Source organism: Pleurodeles waltl, chromosome 1_1, assembly GCF_031143425.1.
Source record: "Pleurodeles waltl isolate 20211129_DDA chromosome 1_1, aPleWal1.hap1.20221129, whole genome shotgun sequence".
Taxonomy (NCBI): domain Eukaryota; kingdom Metazoa; phylum Chordata; class Amphibia; order Caudata; family Salamandridae; genus Pleurodeles; species Pleurodeles waltl.
In genome coordinates, this window is record NC_090436.1 from 172,313,489 (window position 1) to 172,334,235 (window position 20,747).

Here is a 20,747-nt window from a genome sequence, read left to right on the forward strand (position 1 = left end):
CCAGTGTCCGGAGTGGGGCCTCTGTCTCCATGTGGGGCGCTGGCACTTCTTGGCCTTTCCGTCAGGGTGGCATGGGTGGTGGTGGCTGTGAAGGGGGAATGGACATGTATGTTACATGTACTAACTTGAATGAGGATGCACAGCTCTGCCCTATTTTGTGCTGTTTATTCCCCTGTTGGGCCATGCAGGGACCTATTGTGGGGTTGCCATTGCATTTTGCATGGGATGTGGAGGTGCATTGTGGGTGGTGTAGTGCCATTGTGATTCCTTGCAGGGGTAGGTGGCTTTGCACAGGGGGAGGGATGTGGGCTTGTTGGTGGGTTTGTGGGCATGCAGGGTGACTGGATGTAGTGATTGTGGCCTGGGTGGGGTTGTGGTTCTGGTGGTAGTTGGAGGGGTGGGGTAGTGGATGCATTACAGGTTTGGTGGATATGGAGTAATTGTAGATGACTTACCCAAGTCCATTCCTCCAGTGAGGCTCTCAGGGTGCAGGATGGCCAGTACCTTTTCTTCCCAGTTGGTGTAGTCAGGGGTGTAGGTGGGGGTCCTCCCCCCGTCTTCTGGACCACAGTGTTGTGCCTGGATGTCATCGACCTCACCTTCCTGCGCAGGTCATTCCATCTCTTGCGGGTATCGCCCCTCGTGCGTAGATGGTTTCCCACTGTGTTGACCTTGTTTACAATCGTCTGCCATAACTCCATCTTCCTGGCGATGGGTGTGTGCTGGACCTGTGCCCCGAAGGTTTATGGCTCAACCTTGAGAATTTCGTCCACCATTGTTCTTAGCTCCCTATCTGTGAAGCGTGGGTGCTTAGGGGGTGCCATGGTGTGTGTTGTGGGTGGTGTGTTGTGTCGATATTGGTGAGGGTGCTATTGTGTGGCTGGGTGTGTGACTTGTGTGATGTTGCATTCAGTGTATGTGCGTTGTGTGGTTAGTCTCAGTTGTCCTATTGGCGATGCAAAGGATTGTGGGGTCTGCATGTGAGTGTTTTATAATGTTGTGGATGTGTGTCAGGTGTGTGGGTTTCAAACTTGCCAATGTGTGCATTTCTTGCTGTTGGGTCCACTTGCTGGCCGTGGCGGTCCGTACCACCAATGATCGTTCGACATCAACTATCCGCTGCAGTGATATGTGCATCATTATTTGGAGGGCGGGGATTTGTCTGCTTGGTGGTGGTGGGGTGGGGTGTGCAGCCTTTCCGCCATCAAGGGCCCTGGCGGTGGCTGGATGCAGCAGAATCTTTAAAGGTTTCTGTTTTTGGCATCATTATATGTCGGGTTTCTGTTAACCGCCAATGGCAGTCTTCTGTTCACCATCCCCACGGCGGGCGACGGTGTTTACCGCCATGTTCAAAAGGACCACCTCTGTCGTGCATGCCCTGGGTACCATACACTAGGGACTTATAAGTAGGTAAGGCCTTGCTAATTGGTTGAATCAAATTCTTGCACATCAGAGCCACCAATCCAGTCCTTGATTTTCACAAAAAAGTGAAAATCTGTCTCTTCCAATAGACCCCAGCCAGGACAGCACTGTCCTTCTTCAGGCACCAGGATACCCTCCGGGGTGATGCATGCAGTACAGATGCACCCAACATAAAATTACCTAATAAATACATTGCATGTACAATGACTTCTTTGCATAATGTCTCTAAATCAAAATGTAATGATCAGTACATTCATATACATGTTAATATCCTTACCTGCTTGTGTAGGAGTGACTACTAGAATTGCACAGTACTAACAGCACCCATAATCTAGACACCCTCAAAATGCAACAAAGTGCCTGTTTGGTGTGTCATGGCCAGGAAGCATGCCTTGCCACTCTCAAATGTTTACATTTACACATAGCATTGTTCCTTTTGTTGTCACAGCTAGTTCATAGCTACGTTCAAAATCTTCAAGTAGTTAACACATTCTCAACCTTTTATAGAATAAGATTGTCTCTGCTACAGAGAAGCTGCAACAGTTCACTAGAATACTAAACCGGGATATTCAAGTAGCAAGAAAGAGAGCTCTTCGGATTATGGTATAGTACGGCATTATGGGAAGGATAAAAATAGCACAGCACTAAATTTAATAGGAGTGGATCTATGTAAATGCAATATAAACATAATATTAGTAACTTACATAAACGTATGACAAATAGTAACATGGTTAATATCTTAACTAAGTAAAAGTGCTACTACGGTAATAGATAGGAAAATAAAATGAAAATATTATATTGTAATATGGGTGCTAATCTAACGACCAAGAGTATGCCACATATTAGAATCAAAGGTGGAAGAATCGATATGTGGTTTTCAAAGTGAATAGTGGCCACGTCTAAGAAAAATTACCCATTACCACTAATCATTAATTACGGATAGTACATTAGCATCTTTCCAATTAGATGTAATTGATTTAACAGCGGTAGAGATAAGAAAATCAAAATGCTTATAGTCATTATGAGAGAGTAGGTGCCTGATAGCATTCATTTAGCAAATAATGACATATCATGATAAAGGATGGTGGACACTAAAAAGCTGTACAACAAGTTTCCTTTTTTTTTTTTTATTTTTTTTATTTATTTTTATTATTGGAAGGAAACGTATAACACATATATTCTTAAGTCATTATACACTGAAAGCTTACAATATAATAGAATATAGGGTAGAAGAGATCAGAAGAAAAACATCGCCAAGTTAGATCATACGTAATACAAAACACAAAACCTAGCCACCCCTCAAATTCTATCTAGGAGTGGTGCCCATTAATTCAAATGGGGGTGGCCCCGATCATTATGGGCCTGTATCCAAGCCTGAAACAGACCCCATATTGTCTTCCCTTTCCTCCTGGCCTGTCTCCCCTTCCGTTCTTACAATGACATCTCCAAGTAATATACAGACAGCAGCCTAGCCAACCATTGTTGCCAGGACGGGGGTCGAAGATCCAGCCATGCTGTTGATATACAGATTCGAAACACCGCCATGGCTACAAAGATAAACGCTCTATGTGGTCCAGCGATTTCGCCATCAGTCCCAAAGACCATGATCTCAGGTGTAAGGACAAGATCATAGCCCACTAACTCCTTCAAAACAGATTGGATACCTTCCGTTGAGGCTTTTAATTCCCCACATGTAGCCATCATATGTATGATATCTGAACCGTGCATCCCACATCTTGGACAGTTTGTTCCTGACACACATCCCCATTTGGCGAGATGGGCTGGTGTATGATACAGATCAAACATAGTCTTGCAGTGCTGCGCTTGTAAGGAAGATGATAATAGAATAGTGCATCCCAACTCCAGTGATCTCAAAAAGTTGTTACTACCATCTGCCAACTTCTTACTCCACCTCTCCTTGTTCTTTTCTAGATCATCTGCTTGTTCTACCATTAAAATAGGGTAAATTGACCTAATAGTTATGCTGGGCTTAGCCAGAATATCCTTCAACAATTGGTTACTTTTAAATCCCTGGACCCCCCCTGTTTTTTTCCCTAAAAAGTCCCTTATCTGTAGATATTTGAAGAAGTCCCTTTTCTGTAGACCATACTGTTCCTGTAGATCTCAAACGTCTTGACCCCCGAGTTGTCAAAAAAGTTTCCTAACCTGGTTATACCTGATGTACACCACTTTGCCATATATTTATCATGAAATATTTCAGGGAGTAGTGGATTCTTCTCGATCATGGTATAATAGTTGTATCTACCAAATCCTTTCTTTTTGTACCATAATCGCCAGCACTTGTGAGCCGCTTCTAAGACTTTATACCTAGTTTTCTTATAATATCCAGGCTCATGGTATGTTACCAGACACCCATTGGCTGCAGCTCCTATCTGCAGCTCGTATATGTTGGGGCTGTCAGCCTTTATAGCTCCTTCTGTGTCAGGTCCCAATAGCGGGCGCATATACTGAAAGGCTGCTGCCATTTGATATAATTTTATATTCGGTAGGGACCACCCACCCCTTTCACGAGGAAGAGACATAAATTTGCTTGATCTCCTACACTTACCATATGCCCATATAAATCTCATGATTATTCTATCAATCTCTTTAAATTTTAAGTTAGTAAAGTTCAATATTATAGCACGAAATAGATACAACAGCTTCGGGAGGAAGATCATCTTTATCATATTGCATCGTCCTACAATGGTTAAATGTAGGTTATTCCATCTGCATGCATCTTCTCTAAATTTGGCAAGTATGGGATCTATATTTAAATTTACAACTTCATCTACATTTGGTGTAATATTAATACCTAAATATACTGCATGATCCACCCTCCGTGTATCTTTAATATGTGTATATTGATTAGCCAGCAGCTGTGTCTTAGCTCCATTTAGCAGATATCCGGAAAACCTTCCAAATGTTTTCGTCACCACTTCAATCTCTCTCAGTGCTGAGTCAGGAGAGGGGGTTAGTATGGCTATATCATCTGCATATGCTAAGACTTTGGTATCCCATCCCTGCCTATGGATTGGTGGGATCTTACTATTTTCTTCCAATTGTCTCAGCAGAGGATCTATATACAAAGCAAACAGAAGAGGAGAGCATGGGCACCCCTGCCTGGTGCCTCTCCTAATCGAAATAGTCTCAGATTGTCCTCCCATTTGTTGTATTTTCACAGCCGGGGATCTATATAAAGCCCTTACTGCTGTAATAAGTTTCTTCCCTAGCCCATAATATTCCATAACGTACCACAAATACTTCCAATTCACCCGATCGAATGCCTTCTCTGCATCCAAAAAAACAGCTGCCATAGGCTCTTTTGCAACTTCTGTGGAATCAAAGAGTGCTAGAACTCTCTGGATATGATTAGTTGTATCTCTTCCTGGGATAAACCCATGCTGCCGCAGAGAGACCAACTTTTTAATCACCAATGACAATCGGACTGCCAAGATCTTTGAATATATCTAGGCATCACTATTTATTAATGTGATCGGGCGATATGAGGCTGGATTTAACATCGGGTTTCCCTTCTTCTGAAACATAACTATATTAGTTAGATCCCAAGATGGGGGGATTTTCCCTCCATTTTGTATCTGAATATACAGCTCCAACATAACCGGAAGCAGAGGTAGTTAAAAAACTTCATAAAATTCTAGAGGGATCGAATCAGGACCAGTAGCCTTCCCTGTGGGCAGATTGCTCATTGCCATTTCTATTGCTGAGACATCTATCTGTTCTCCAAGGCATGACTTGTCACTCTTATCTAGTTTTCCCATCTTAATGGGGTACAAGAACTCTAAAGCATCTTCATCCGAATATGCTGATGTTTCATCGTAAAGTTCCTGATAATATCCATGGAACACCTTTCTGATTCCGCCCACTTCTGATGTTACCCGTCCTTGCCGGTCTGTGATCTCCCTAATTACCCCAGCCGCTGTTTTCTGGGTTGCCCGAATCGCTAGCAGCCGCCCAACTTTTTCTCCAAACTCAAACCCTTGTGCGCGCTGCGTTAAATATTTCTCTGCTATTTTTTGGGCTGTAGCCTCATTTGCTGTCGCTTTTATTATGGCAACCTCTTCCTGTGCTTTCCTTATATCTACTCCAGCTTCTGTAGCTATAGCCAACTGTCTTTCTGCACACCGCAGCTTCGCTTGGGACTCTATTATTCTCCCTTGAGCCTCCTTCTGCCTTTTAATACTAAAACTTAATGTTTCTCCACGAATACCAGCTTTCAGAGTGTCCCAAACAATCTCTACTGAGGCTGACCCCCGATTGAACCCCAAGAATTCAGTTATCCACTTACTCATATGCTCACAATATTCTGGATTTTTTAAAAGTCCCCTTTCGAATGTCCATCTGCTGACTTTTGGTTCTAACCCATCCAGTTCCACATCCAGCACTAAAGGATTATGATCTGACACCATCCGTGAGTATAACTCAATCCTGGCTTGTTTTCAAAATACAGGGGAGATTAGAAAATAATCAAGTCGTGCTAATTTCACCTGAGGAGCCGAGCAATAAGTATATCCGGGGTCGGGTTTGCGCAACTTTACCCAAGCATCCACCAGCCCTAATTCTCGCTGAATGGCACTCATTGCCTTATACACCCGAGGTTTACGCCCTTGATACTTCTTAGTTGTGGGTGCTAATAGACCCTGTAGTCCCTCCCACGAGCCATTAAAGTTAAAGTCACCACATATGAGATAGGGAGGGGCCTATCCTGTTAGCTCGATAGCGAGGGTATCAATTACTATCGGATCATCTGTAACTACCCCATATATGGAACATAATGTAAAGCTATTATGGCCGTAGCTACATTCTACTATTACCCATCTTCCACCGGTATCGGCCTTTTGCAGAGTAAATTTTAATTTACTAGTCTGGTCTAGAATCGCCACTCCTTTAGTTCTAGCTTCTTGTTTGGACCAAGCAATTGCCTTCAAACCAAGTGAGCCGAGGATCCCAGAGTTTTTATATTCCACGTGTGTTTCTTGCAGGCAGAGAATATCTGCCTTAAAAGTTTTCAATTCTTCGGCAACTCTCCTTCTTTTATGAGGATCGTTCAGTCCACATATATTGATTGACACAATTCTGAGTCTAGCCATACCCCTTCCTTTTTGTAATTTCAAATCTTTTCTCTTAGAAATCCCTCAGGTTAACATATCTGACTGCACCATCTCTTAAGTTCCCTTTCCTTCCTTTTCCACTTCTTTGCCCCATATCTCTCACCTTCATTAATCGTTTCCTTTCCTTTTTCTTCCCCTGTTTTACCCCTATCGCTCCTCCCCCAGCCCCTCCTACTTTCCCCTTCCCCTTCCCATCCCCCTTTCCCTCACCCAGGGCCAGTCGCCCCTTGCCCCCTCCCTGGACCCCTCCCTCCCCCCCTGATACTGGCCCCCATTCTGTTGAGCAATCAGACCCCACATGGCCTGAATGTTGGTGTTGTGCATGCATCGACCTACCCCCACCCACCGGTACCCCGAGTGCCTATGCCTTCCCTATTTCTTCTATACTCTATACATTCACCCCCATCAGATATTCTTTTGCCTTAATTTCTGACGTGAAGACTCTTATTTTTCCACTCATTGTTGTTTTTAGCCTAGCGGGGGCCAACAGATAAGCCTCCCCTCCTTTCTCAAAGAATGGTTTAATAAGCTGCCGGAGCCGCCATCTCCGCTCCACTGTAGCGTGACAGAAATCGGGGCGGGTAAAGAAGGTAACCCCGTTGCAGGAGCGTGGGGTATTGGGAGGAGTCTTATCAGCTATCTCTTGACGTACCAGATAGCTCCCAAAATATACCAGAATCACTCTTGGGTATTTAGAGTCTGCCCGTTGACCCCCCTCCCGTCGGTTTATCGGGAACCTGTGAGCCCTCTGCACCTCATTGTCCCAATCCCGATTCCCCAGTTCTGGAAAAGCCCCACGCAAAAGAGTAACCATGTATGCCTGTATATTGTTCCCTTCTAGTCCTTCTGGTATACCCAGAAATCGTAGATTGTTCCTTCTCTGTCTATTTTCCAAATCTTCTATCTTCCACATCACATCCGTCAGTTGTCCGTCTCGGGCAGCATTCTGCTCTTTGAGAGTATCCATGTCATCCTCGACTGCCAATATCCGATCTTCCATAGAACATAGCTTAGCTTCAATTTCCATACATGATTTCGCTACCTTACGAACAGATCCTTGCAGCCTCTTTGTGGCAACCCTTGCCCGACGGCTTTCGATCCTAGTCTCCGTTTGAAGCTCTTTAATTGAACTGTAAATTGACTGCAGAATCCCCGCCTCGGTGCCCATCGCGTGAGCATTACCAGAATTACCAATGCTCCCAGCTGCAGCTCCCGGATCACTTCCATTTTTATCTTTGGCGGGGCTTTGGTTGCCACCGGTAGGAGTATCTGCCAGGCCGATCCCCGAATAGTCCCACCTTAAAGTCCTACCACTCATAGGTGCCATGCTTTCTGAGCCCTCTTGTAAACCAGAACGTGATTTAACAAATTTCCGTTGACGAGCCTTACGTACTATGTGTTCCCCACTTGGAGATTTGTTGCCCGTTTCAGATGTCTCACTCTCATCAGTTTCACTAAAACTGCAGTCGGCACTGCCGAGATCAGACTCCTCTGTCAGAGAGTAAAACTTGTCACTGCTTTCTCTGCCCCAGTCAGTTAGTTGGAGATTTTTCCCCCCCATAATTTTATCCCGTTTTTTTAGGGCTGCCTAAGGGGTTGGTAGAATCGTTCTCCTCCGCTGTGTATCCTGATGGACTTCCAATTCTCCCCTTATTTTGAAGGTCCACCTGTTCACCTTGCTCCATCTGTTGAATTTGTAGCTGTCCATTTCCGGGGAGACTGAGCACTTTTCCGATTGCTTCCCGGCTGATGTCCTGATTTTCTGATAGGCTTTCTATGGGTTTGTCACAATGATCTTGGTTTCCCATACTTGAGTCTAGGGGAGTAGATCCTTTTCCTGACCAATTATTTTCAGGGGAGGGGATTGCATTTGCAGCAGAGGCATCTTGTACCCCACCGGCCAGAAAAGCCATTATAGTAGATTGATTTTTACCTTTCAATTTGTTTTCCAACAGGGAGGTAGTGCTGTCGCTTATCTTAGCACTCATCTTGGCATCTTTCATCAGTCCTGAAGTAGAAGTATTTTCCCCACCCGCTTTACCAGTTGTAGACGTTAAGCGTTTATTTAAGCCTGCTGACTCTCCTTTTCCCCTGCCAGAACGTGCGATCTTAGCGCCCTCGCTTTTATCTCCCAGATACCTATTAACTTTGGGTGCCATATTTATTGTTATAGTCTGAGATAGTAATCTGATGAGTCTTGTTATGCCCACCGCTACCGCCAATACCTCTGTTATTGTTTGCTTAATCACACTCCTTAATGGCCGTGCGGGGGTAGACATATGCCATAATACATTACTATGTGTGGTTGGAAGCATTGACACTTCCTAGGATTCTTCCTCTTCCCTCCCCTGGATAATAGAGTCTTTTCAACACTTTTTCCAGATCATTTCTCCTCTATTTTCCTTCCACGCCCTTGATTGCTGTCATGTTATGACAGAGATGGCAGCAAAAACGGGTGCAAGTATGCGCAGAGTCCTTTATGGTGGCTATTGCGGCAAAAGAGAGCACGACCACTTAATAAGTACAAAACAATTGTCACTAAAATGCTGATGTCCGGGGGGAATTCCCTTTGCTATAGCATCCGAGCCGCTGATACAGTAGAGCGACAGTCAGCACTGCCCGTAGCTAACTTGATGAATGCTGCAGCTAAAACAGCAGCCAGACGCGGCGCGAAGCTCCCGTGAGCACAAGCTGCAGACCTTTCATTTTGCGCCTTCACCATCTTGCTGAAAGCAAACCCCCTCGCATTGTTTCTTCATTGTTAGGCCCGACCGGCCATAAAGTTTTGTAAAATTCCAGCCCGCGATCAGGCTTGATCGCCCTGCTCCGAGACGGCTCCTAAGTTTGCGCTGTTTCCCGCGCACGCCGTTAGTTGAGAGCCGCCGCCTCTGCCTCTGCCGCCGCTCTCACCTCCTTTCCGCGGCAAAAATCCCCCCGGGGCGCCGGAGGTTTGCCGGCGATTCTTCTCAGTGCCTCCGCTCCCGATACTGCTCAGCCGCAAACGCGGCACCAACTGCGGCCTCGGGATACCGAGTGGGCGGGGCAGGAAGCCTCGCGATTACACGGCCACCATGTTGCTCCATGTACAACAAGTATCCATATATTAGTCTAAAAGTTAAAAATAACTGAGCAGTCATTAAGCATTTTTTAAAAGAACCCTATTTTTATAAAGTGTGCATGTTGGTGTGTTTTGCTTTAAACAATTTAACTAGAGTCCAGAAGCATTTGAGTGAAAAATAAATATTGTTTATATAAGAGAAGCCCGGAAGAAAGCTAGACATATTACATAACCAAACATCTTTCCATTGAACAATAGATAGTGGAGCATGAAGTTCAGGATTCCAATGGTTTGCTATATTACTAACAGGAGAGTCCGTATTACTAAGCTTCTTGTAGATTTTGGAAGCTATGTGACCTGAATGACTAAAATTGATTATGTTCTAATAGGAGCCATTTAGGAGCTAACGGAGGAGGATAAATAAGTTGTAACTATAATGAACTACGTACAATTAGAAAAGACTTGTGGTATTTCTTAAAGGTAGGTATTCATATTTCACCACTGAATTTAGAGGTGTGTAGAATTTTAATACTAATGTGTGCAGGTTTATTATTCAAAATAAAATTATGTATGAACTGGTCCCACTTAATAAATAGACTGGAGGGAAATCTAAATGATAACATAAATAATTTGTAAAGCATTTAGAGCGTAATAACCATTTTAAGTACATCGATGTGGCCCCACCAATTTAAGCGAAGAGCTGAAAATGTATTAAGCTTCTCTTTTACCTTATTAAGAACTTTGGAGCAAATAATATTGAGTGTAGTCTTCACAGAGTTGGAGAAGGTGATTCCTAAGTAAATCAGGGAAGTAGAACTCCATAGGATGTTTTTGACAGCTATCATACTTGGAACACATAAAACATTTAACGGAAAAAAACAGTTTTGTTAACATTTAGGGTATAACCAGAAACATAGACATACTGGTTAATAATCCACAAAGGTGTAAGAACATATGTAGTAGGGTTAGTAACATGCAATAGAATATCATCAGCACAGGCAGAAACTTTTAAAACAACATTCTTTAAAACAATACCAGTGTATTCTATATCATTTCATAATAGGCATGAAAGAGGTTCAGTAGCAATAAGGAATAGAAGAGGTGAAAAGTGGCATCCTTGTCTATTTCTGTATAGATGAAATGAAGGAGACAAGGTACCATTGATAAATAGTGTAGACGATGGATTGGAATATAATGCTTTAATCATATTTTAAAAATTGGGACCAAACGGAAGGTTTGCCAATTCACTGTATCAAAAATGTTTTCCACAACTAAATTCAACACACCAACAGGTAATTTAATTTTTATCAATAAAGGATAAAACATGACGTAAAAGATGTGTAGTACGTACAGAAAGTCCTCCTTTCATAAAACCTATTTAGTTCAATTGCACAATGGAGAAAGGAGGGTGATAGTCTGTCAGCCAGTATTGTGGCATAGATTTTACAATTGTGGCTAATAAGAGATAAGCTGGTAATTAAACATCAAAATATAAACTTTTTGTGGCTTCAGAAGTAGAATAATAATGGCTTCTTTAAAATAACTGCATTCAGAAACTCAGTAAACAATGATAGTAAAGTGCGAAAAAGTTGTGTTTGTAAAAAAATTTAAAATTCTGCTGAGATACCATCAGTCCCAAGAGACTTGTTAAGGTTTAGTGCTTTGATTGTCAAATACATTTCTTGAATATCAGTGGGATTATCTCATTTGAGACAATCTTCTATGGATATTTGAGGTTCTAAAAAAAAGTGTCAACGAGGTCACTTGAGGTGACGGTTTGTCAGGAAGAGTAGAGTAAAATGATAAAAATGTGTTTATAATCTGTTTTGTGTGAGGAAGCATAGTGTTATCTGATTTCCTTATTGCTTGTATTTGATTGCTATCTTTTTTAACTAAGTAGTTGGCCAAAAGCTTTCCAGATTTATTAAAATTAAAGTAATAATTCAACTTTTCTTTAGTCACCAGTAACCCTAGCCGTTCACTTAAAAGGTGGTTCTATTGACTTCCTATTTTTTTAAGTTGGGCTTTATAATTATTATGGCGTGAGGGGATGCAAAATCTCTCTAATGCAGCCATCTGCTTTTCTAGTGAGTAAAGCTGAGCATAAAGGTTTTTATTGTCGTGAGCCATAAGGGGTATAGGCAGTGCACATTCATGGAGGGGGAGGTGTAATACCTCTGCCCAGGAAGGGCTTTGTTTTTTAGTCCCAGAGAGCAAAGGCCCTCACTCCAGGGATACAGAATTTTGTCTGGTGGTGGCAGGCTGTTTGTGACGAGCCAGCAATCATGCCATGGTTAGTTAGCTTTTGCAGGGGCCACCTCTAAGGTGGCTCCTGGGTACATTTTGCAATAAATCCAATACTGGCACCAGTTTGGATTTGTTATTCTGAGCTGTTTGGTACCAAACAACCCAGGGTTCAGAGTGGTCATAATGTAGCTGTGAAACTCATATTGACCAGTGTCCAGCACATGCATTTAAAATGGCTGCTCTGTACACTTACTATGTTCCAAGTTTGGCAAGGACACAGTAGGGGCATTGTGCTCATGCACCAGTGCCCACACTTACATTATAGTGCACCCTGCCTTAGGGCTGAAAGGCCTGCCCAAGGGGTGGCTTACCTATATTACATACAATGTGCAGTGGCAGTGTTGAGTGCACTTGGATGCAATCTGTGCTGCTGCCCTCTGGGGCTTACCCTTAGTACCCATGTCCTGAGTACCTAAGTACCATTTACTAGGGACTTATAGTGGCAGCTAAAGGTGTTGCCAACGGTGCCAATGCATTTCAACAGTTTTGGGAAAGAGATCTGCCCCTGGGAACTTGTTTAGCAGGGCCTTAGGGCACTTACAACTTTGAAACCACATCATATACCAGGCAAAAGGTGGGGGGCTAACCATGTCAAAAGAGGCACTCTCTACATCAACCCCATATACGCCCCCTCTATATAAATTAACAGGGGTTAATACAGAGCAGTGTTGCTGCTTGGCAAGGTTCGCCGCCCGCCAGAATCAGAATCACCCCCTGAGTTGTCACTTTCCCTTTTGATTTCACAGATGTGGGTCCCACTGTGTGACCTCTGCTTTGTTTCCGCATGGACTAGAGCTGTGTGACATAGGTATGTTGACATTACACTGGATATAGCGTTTTGCCACTGTTATTGCAAATACACATTTTCGAAAGCACAGACTGACTCCAGATTGTTTTTTGATTTAAGGGTGTTTACTTAAGTGCTCAATAGTGGAGGGGGTTGTAAAATGGTCAGGGGTGATGGTGGAGGAATGTCCATGGCAGAGTCCAGTCTATTAGTCTCACAGGTGCATTGTCCAAAGGGGCATAGGAAGTGGAGCTGGGGCAGTTTAAGTATGGACAGGGTGACAAAGTGGGACAGAAGGATGACAATCAGGGTGGTCTCATTTCTTGGCGGGGGTCTTGGCATTGTTCTCTGTCTTTGTCCTGGATCTCAGGGACCGTTTGCGGGGTGGTTCTCCATCTGCAGGGGGTGGGGTGCTGGTGTGGTGGTCCTGTGGCGGTGCATCCTGTCCACTAGCGCCAGCGGAGGTGGTGGGCAGTTCATCGTCCAGACTAGTGTCAGGGGCCCCTTGTTGTGCCACAGTGTCCCTCCTGGTGTTGACGAGTTCCTTCAGCACCCCTACAATGGATGTCCAGGGTGGAATTGATGGATTTGAGTTCCTCCCTGAAGCCCAAATACTGTTCCTCCTGCAGCCGTTGGGTCTCCTGAAACGTGACCAGTACCGTTGCCATCGTCTCCTGGGAATGGTGGTAGGCTCCCATGATGTTGGAGAGGGCCTTGTGGAGAGTGGGTTCCCTGGGCCTGACCTCCCCCTGTCGCACAGCAGCCCTCCCAGTTCCCCTGTGTCCCTGGGCCTCTGTCCCCTGAACCGTGTGCCCACTACCACTGCCCCCAGGTCCCTGGTGTTGTTGGGGTGGTGGGTTAGCCTGGGTTCCCTGTAGTGGTGGACACACTGCTGATTGACGTGTCCTGGGGACAGAGGTATGGGCCCGCTGGGTGGGTGCTGCGCTGGTGTTTCCAGAGGGGACAAGCTCTGTAGTGGCCTGTGCCAGTGTGAGGGGAACCGACCGTTCCGAGGTCCCAGATGGTCCGGGCTGGTCATCTAGAGCCAGTTGGACAGAGCTGCTGTCATCACTGTGGGCCTCTCCTGTGGTTGGAGTGGACATAGCTGGACCCTCCTGTCCGGTAATGTTGGGTAGGGGTCCTGCAGGGGTGTAAAGGCATGATTATTGCATCTGTGTGTGCCATGGTGTGCAATGGGTGGGTGACCGTGTACCCCAGTGCTTGCATTCCTGTGTAGGACCTTGTGTGATAATGGTTTAGGGGGGTGTATGGGTATGTGTAGTGGCCATGCATTGGTGATGGGTGTCCATGCTTTGGTGTTGCATGCAGGGCTTGAGTTTGGGATGTGTGGTTTGTGATATTGGGACATACATGAGGAGTTGGAGTGTATGTGATAGCATGCAGGTGGGTGGGGGATGTAAAGTTAAGATTTTACTTACCAGAGTCCATTCCTCCAGGTACTCCTGCGATGCCCTCAGGATGCACTATTGCCAAGACCTGCTCCTCCCATGTTGTTAGTTGTGGGGAGGAGGTGAGGGTCCGCCGCCAGTCCTCTGAACCGCGATGTGGTGTCTTGAGACCACGGAACGCACCTTCCCCCGTGGGTCGTTCCACCTCTTCCTGATGTCATCCCTAGTTCTTGGGTGCTGTCCCACTGCGTTGACCCTGTCCACGATTCTTCGCCATAGCTCCATCTTCCCAGCTATGGTGGTGTGCTGCACCTGTGACCTGAATAGCTGTGGTTCTACCCAGATGATTTCCTCCACCAGGACCCTGAGCTCCTCCTCAGAGAACCTGGGGTGTCTTTGCAGTGCCATGGGGTGGTGTGGGTGATGTGTGGGGTGGTGTGTGTTGTGATGTGTGGGGTGATATTTAGAGGTGTGTTGTGTGAGGTGCGTGGATGTTGTGTGAGTGATGGTGTGGAGTGCCTGTGGATGCTAGTTTGTAGATGGTGGTGTCTCTCTTTGGCCCTCAGCCACAATTGTTGACATAAGGGTTTGTGGGTGATGTGGGTGTGTGTTTTATATTGTATTGGGTGTGTGGGAGTGGTGTGTGTATGTGTATGAGGTGTGTGTATTTCGAAATGTCCAATGTGGTAGTCTTTTGTAAATGTGTGTGTATTTTGAGCGCGTCGGTGTGTACCGCCAATGGAATACCACGGTTGGAAGACCGCCGCGTGGATTCGTGGGTCGTGATAGTGTGGGCGTATTCCTGTTGGCGTGACGGTGGAGGTTTTGTTATCGCCAGTTTATCACTGACCTTTGGTGTGGCGGACTTGTGTGGGTGTCTGGATTTTGGCAGATTCCAAGCTGTGGGTCATAATGACCGTGGTGGAATTCCGCGGCTGCGGCGGAGTGTTGGCGGTCTTCTGCACAGCGGTAAGCGGCTTTTACCGCCAATGTTGTAATGACCCCCATTGTCTCCAAACATGAGTGTAAGACCCTCAGTACAAGTTTGGCGGATGGGAAATCCTGTCAGCCAAACTCCCGACAGGGTGGCCACCGCCTTCGTGGTAACCACCCCGTCTGACTTATTGTGAGTTTCCCGCTTAGTCAGCAGCAGAAACCTCAGCGGGAAACAGGCTACAGCATTGTCTCTGACTGGTAATTGAGCCGGTAGCAATGCTGTAGCCCGCAGACAGACAGTGAATATTGCGATGGTGCTGGGCAAGGGGCCCCCTACACCTGTTTCCCGCCAGCCTTTTTATGGTGGTGTTAACGCCGGGAAAAGGCTGTTGGAGAACAAGGTTGTAATCCACAGGGCAGAGCTGCCTGCAGTGATTCCCTCCTGGTGGATTACGATCTCCGCCACTGCCAGGCTGCCGGGATCATGGATCCTGGTGGTGCTGGTGGTTCCCTGGTGGTCTGACCGCAACAGTGGCGGTACTGACTGCCACCCCGAGTGTGGCGGTCTGTATACCTTCACACTTATAATGAGGCCCTTTATGTTGTTTCAGTTTGCAGAATGAGTGGTCACAGTCAAAGCAAGCTTTGATGTTGATCCAGTGTCAAGGATCTTAAGCAGAATCATTAAAGATTTTTTCTGGAATATCATGATATCTGGTATTTGGCACAGCTCAGGAGTAAAAAATGCCAATATTTTCAGGAAGCTGCAGGAAAAAGATTGCCTCTTGAATGTTTGGATTTAAAGTTGAAGATTATCCTTACCACAAGCACCCCAGAGATAGTATATCTGTCAGTTAGATATTTTTATGAGTTGAAATGTATGACTTTGACCATGGGCAAGCAGTATTGTAAAATATACCAGTCTTCTATGGGAGCCACTGTAATTAATGTGTCAAATATTAAGCATCATATTTAGTAGTTTTATTATATTGTAATAGTCCTAGTAACATGAAAGAGTTCAATGTCCTCGGCCTCTCTTATCGAATAAGGCTGCCTGGATGAAGAAAGAACATCTGTGCTCTTTAGGGAGACCCGAACTAGACAATACCTAGAAGACTTCAAGGTTTTTGAAATTATATAGGGGGTTATTCTAACTTTGGAGGAGGTGTTAATCTGTCCCAAAAGTGAAGGAAAAGTGACGGATTTACCACCAGCCGTATTACGAGTCCATTATATCCTATGGAACTCGTAATATGGCTGGTGGTATATCCGTCACTTTACCGTCACTTTTGGGACGGATTAACACTCCTCCAAAGTTAGAATAACCCCCATAGTGTGTCACTTTGGGTCCAAAAATTATTGGCACAACTGCAGTCTTGATGGCCATAATCTGGTATGCAAAAAGAACAGATGATGGACGGAATGCTGAACAATGCAGACATTCACCCCAAGTCGCAAAGATCTGGGTTTAATCCATCGTTTTTTTGCTCACCATTCCACCCCAGTTTGGACCCGGCCATATGCAAATCACTCTTGACCCTGTTCCCCAGGGGAACAGTCCAGGCCGAACTGCCAAGCCAGGTCTTCCCTGGACCGGAAACAAGCATCCTAGGACTGGTTTCAGGGTATCACCATTCATCAGCCAGACTAGCTTGAATCTAGTGGCGCAGTGAGCATCTGTTCTTTTTGCATAAACTGGCATGGACCAGATGTCAAATAATATAGTCCACTTGGGAGTCTGGATGGTTATTTATTTATTTTATTTATTAATAGGTCATATAACAAGAATAAGACCTTTATAAAGGAATAGTTTTACACAAGCATTTAAAAACATATACTAGAGCTGCATAGACTGGGCATCACAGGGTTAGAAAACACACGAGCTCAGATTTACTAAGGATTTGTGCCAGAGCTAGAGCAGCATAAAGTGATGCAAAGTGCGATAAAAGTACCACTAACCATTTACTATTCAGCACAAAAGGTTTTTTGTGCTGAAAAGGTGAAATTTACACAGTGAGAAACAACTTTGCTCCTGTTTTGCTGCTTTGAGTCACATTGTATCAAAGTGCCTTTGATAGGAAGGATCCGCACAAACACTACCAGATTTTGTCAAAAAATCGGATCAAGTACACATAAAAAATGAATGCCTTTTTTTAAGCTGACACAAACAAGAAGAAATGTGTTAATTTCTCAAAAACAACAACACATTGCATATGTGCTTCAGGGTATAGCACATGCCTAAAGCATTGGAACCTTCTGAGTTTATCTATGCATAGGAATTTGTGTTGGAAGGGTATGCCCCAGTACTAATTGAACGCTAGACTGTGCACAATAACCTGTGCACCATGAAGCAAGGCCGTGAGGTGTGCAAGCAGCCTTGTTTGAGACCAGTGCAAGGGATGACACTAGCAGCAGACCACTCTTTGTAGCTATGCTGCTACCTGTGTTTTCCCTACTGTCCAAAGCAATGCAGCAGATGTGCATGGTGTGCTGTGCTGCATGGCCTATAAATGCTGGCATTGGTCTCAAAGGTGGATAAAATGAGAAACCACATCTACAGGATTAAATATTACTTACATGGATATTATAAGTGGTGAACATGGAGGGGAATTTGGTTCAGGGTAGACATGATGGCGAAATAACTCATTCCTAAATGTTTCATAGGAATTGGTAGTTGTGGCTGGGGGTGGTGAAGTAACTGATCGTGGAATCAGTTCCTGAGAAGGATTGGCTTATTGTGTATTTTGTGTTGCAAGCTGGTTTCTCAAGAAGAAGTGTGTCAAAACTCCAGAGGTGGTATTGGCCATCTATGGAGTTATACTGTATACTGTGTACAACCAGAGTGGAGTATCTTTCTGTTAGGGCATGGTAGTCTGAAGATATTGATAGCTGCTACGGAAAGCCATCAATAAAGCTGTCAATAATGGCAAGATGTGATCAAAATTTCTTGAACCTGTGGCCAACATGTCTTGTAGGGCTGCTTTAAGAGGAGCAAGGTATAGTTTCTGAATCTGTAGGAGGAGGGCGTTACCATGGTCCAACCTCAAGAACAGAATTGATTGAACTATGTGTTTGAAGTCCTAATCTGTGATTACAGGATTGATTCATGGTTAACAGTTGAGTTGAAATTGTGTTCCTTTGGCCATGAATTGATGTGTGTGTCTAGATTAAGGTCGGATCCTAAAAAAAGAAGTGAAGAAATTTGCTACTATTGAAGAGCTGTAAGTCAGCACAGTGAGTGCACTTAGCCATGTTCCTAGGTAAAGAAGGTAAGATCAGGGCACAAGAGGACATTTTTTGTGATTGGGTTAAGCTCGAAACAGAGCCCAAATACAAGTAAGCCAAATTCTACAATTTCAGGAAAGGTAATTTCAGGCACAACAGAATGTCTTTGATGTAAAAGTGATATACACTATTAGAATGGTTTAGAATGGTAGCAAGTGGTTACATGTGTGACTTGAAGAGGGCACGAGAGGGGTCTAGCAGCTAAGAAGCTAACCAATCAAAGCAAAAACATTTCTTCTAAAACTCTTCACTAAGTTATGGCAGCCTAATTTGCTGAGAATACTACACCAAAAGCATTTGCAATGCTAATAGTTAAGACTAATGAATGCTCTGTCGGGCCAGACCTAAAATCCATATTGTTAATGACGGCCCTTCCCCCATTTGTGCCAGAGGAAAACACCATAAATTATCTAATTAAGAAAGATACCTTAATACCATTACAATGTTATGTGTGTACCCCTGAAAGTTCAACCTCAACCAACTGTATAAATAAACAAAATGATCACAGCTGTGAGGTGGACAAGAACTTTTTTGTGGAAGCACAAAACGTCTGCCCAATCAAATCAAGTACTCCTAGTTCCTAACATGTGATATTCATATAGGTGTCTGGCGAAAGCTGAGCTGTCAAGCCAGACCATAATAAAGTTGGATTAATCATGCATTTACATGGAGAAAGTCTCTCACAGTGATGCTCAACGGGTTCCAAGCATCGGGCTCCAGGGTATGTAGTAAATTTCCTCTGGATGCTGGACTGAAATAATTTATTTCATGGACAAATACGGGCACAATATGCTTTCCTGTTAAAAGGTGCTTTTTCTTTTTTGTATTCATATGTTGTATCTACGAATGCTAAGACATGGAGCCTCATTACGAGTTTGGCGGTCTATTGGCAAGACTGCCACGGAGGCGGTTTTCAAAAGACCACCATGTTGGCAGTAATCTGACTGCCATATTACGACTCACACAACGAAGTATGCCAAAATGCAGCCAAAATTCTGAAACCGCCAGGATATTGGAGGGCAGGAAAACTCAAATCCTATTATGACCCTGATAGCAGTTCTTCCATGATGGAAGACCAATGGTGGTGCGAACCGCAGCTGTCGGCGGTAACATCAGTAATACACCATACCATATTGGATAGTTTGAAAACCTCACATTTGACACACATCCACACACCCGACACACCTGACACACCTACATACTGCATTTTAAAACACACCCATTCACACCCCTCAAATGTTTTGCAACCAGAACGCCATACACTGCTAGATAGAGGAGGCACACAAATATTTAACAACCATAGAGTAGGCACCCCTACACACTTCACGTAGCACTCATCCCACTCCTGCACAAGATTCAACACTTCCAGTCAACAACTCACATCACAGCACCCACAGCCTATCACCACTGATTTATCTTATTATTTTATTCTTTCTCACCATCTCGTCCACCACTACCATGTCCCCACAAAAAGGCCCCTGTTTCACAGATGATGAATTGAGGGTCATGTGGGATGAAATCATCAGAGTAGAGCCACACCTATTTGGAACACAAGTCCAGCAAACATCTATTGCCAGGAAAATTGAGCTGTGGCAAATAATAGACAACAGGGTGAATTCTGTAGGCAGCTACCTACGCACAAGGGAGGACATCAATTAGAGGTGGAACGACCTCAGGGGGAAGGTTTGTTCCATGGCCGCCAGGTACCAGCTCAAGACTGGCGGTGGGCCCCCAACCCCTCCCCCAGCTTTCACATCATGGGAAGAGAAGGTCTTGGACATCCTGAATCCTGAGAGCTTGACAGGAATACCTGGAGGAGTCAATTCGGGTAAGTGACAATACAACAACTGTCACCAAACTGCAACGCCCTGCATGCTCACTGATCATCTTTGGCCACCTTAACAGCCAACCCACTCACCACCCTTGTCTCCAAATGTCCAAATACACCTCTCTGGCATATCACATGATAACTAAACTCACCTGGGGCCACATTGTCTGTGTATGGCATGGGTAGTACAGGGACTGACAGCACTACAACTCCCAGCATGCACTGTTCTACCATTAAGGAAACCAGAACTTTGTACTACAAGTTAAATAGCCTTGCATGGGAAACTAACAATCAATTCAACCCACCTGACTCCTCCACTATTGCACAGTCCATAGCAATGACATCAATGATATGCCATCTGCCACTACCATTACAAGCAACATACAGCCACAGCTGTGTTCCCTACTAAACTGGCCTTTACATTTCCATCGAAACAATGTTGTGTTGCTCACCTGGGGGGATACCAATATAGGAAGCTGGATGTCTTTGGAGTACACCCATACAGAGGCCCAGGTATAATGGTTACACCTATACTTTTGGCCAGCTCTGTTACCATAGTGCATTGTGCAGCTGTTAGTTGACT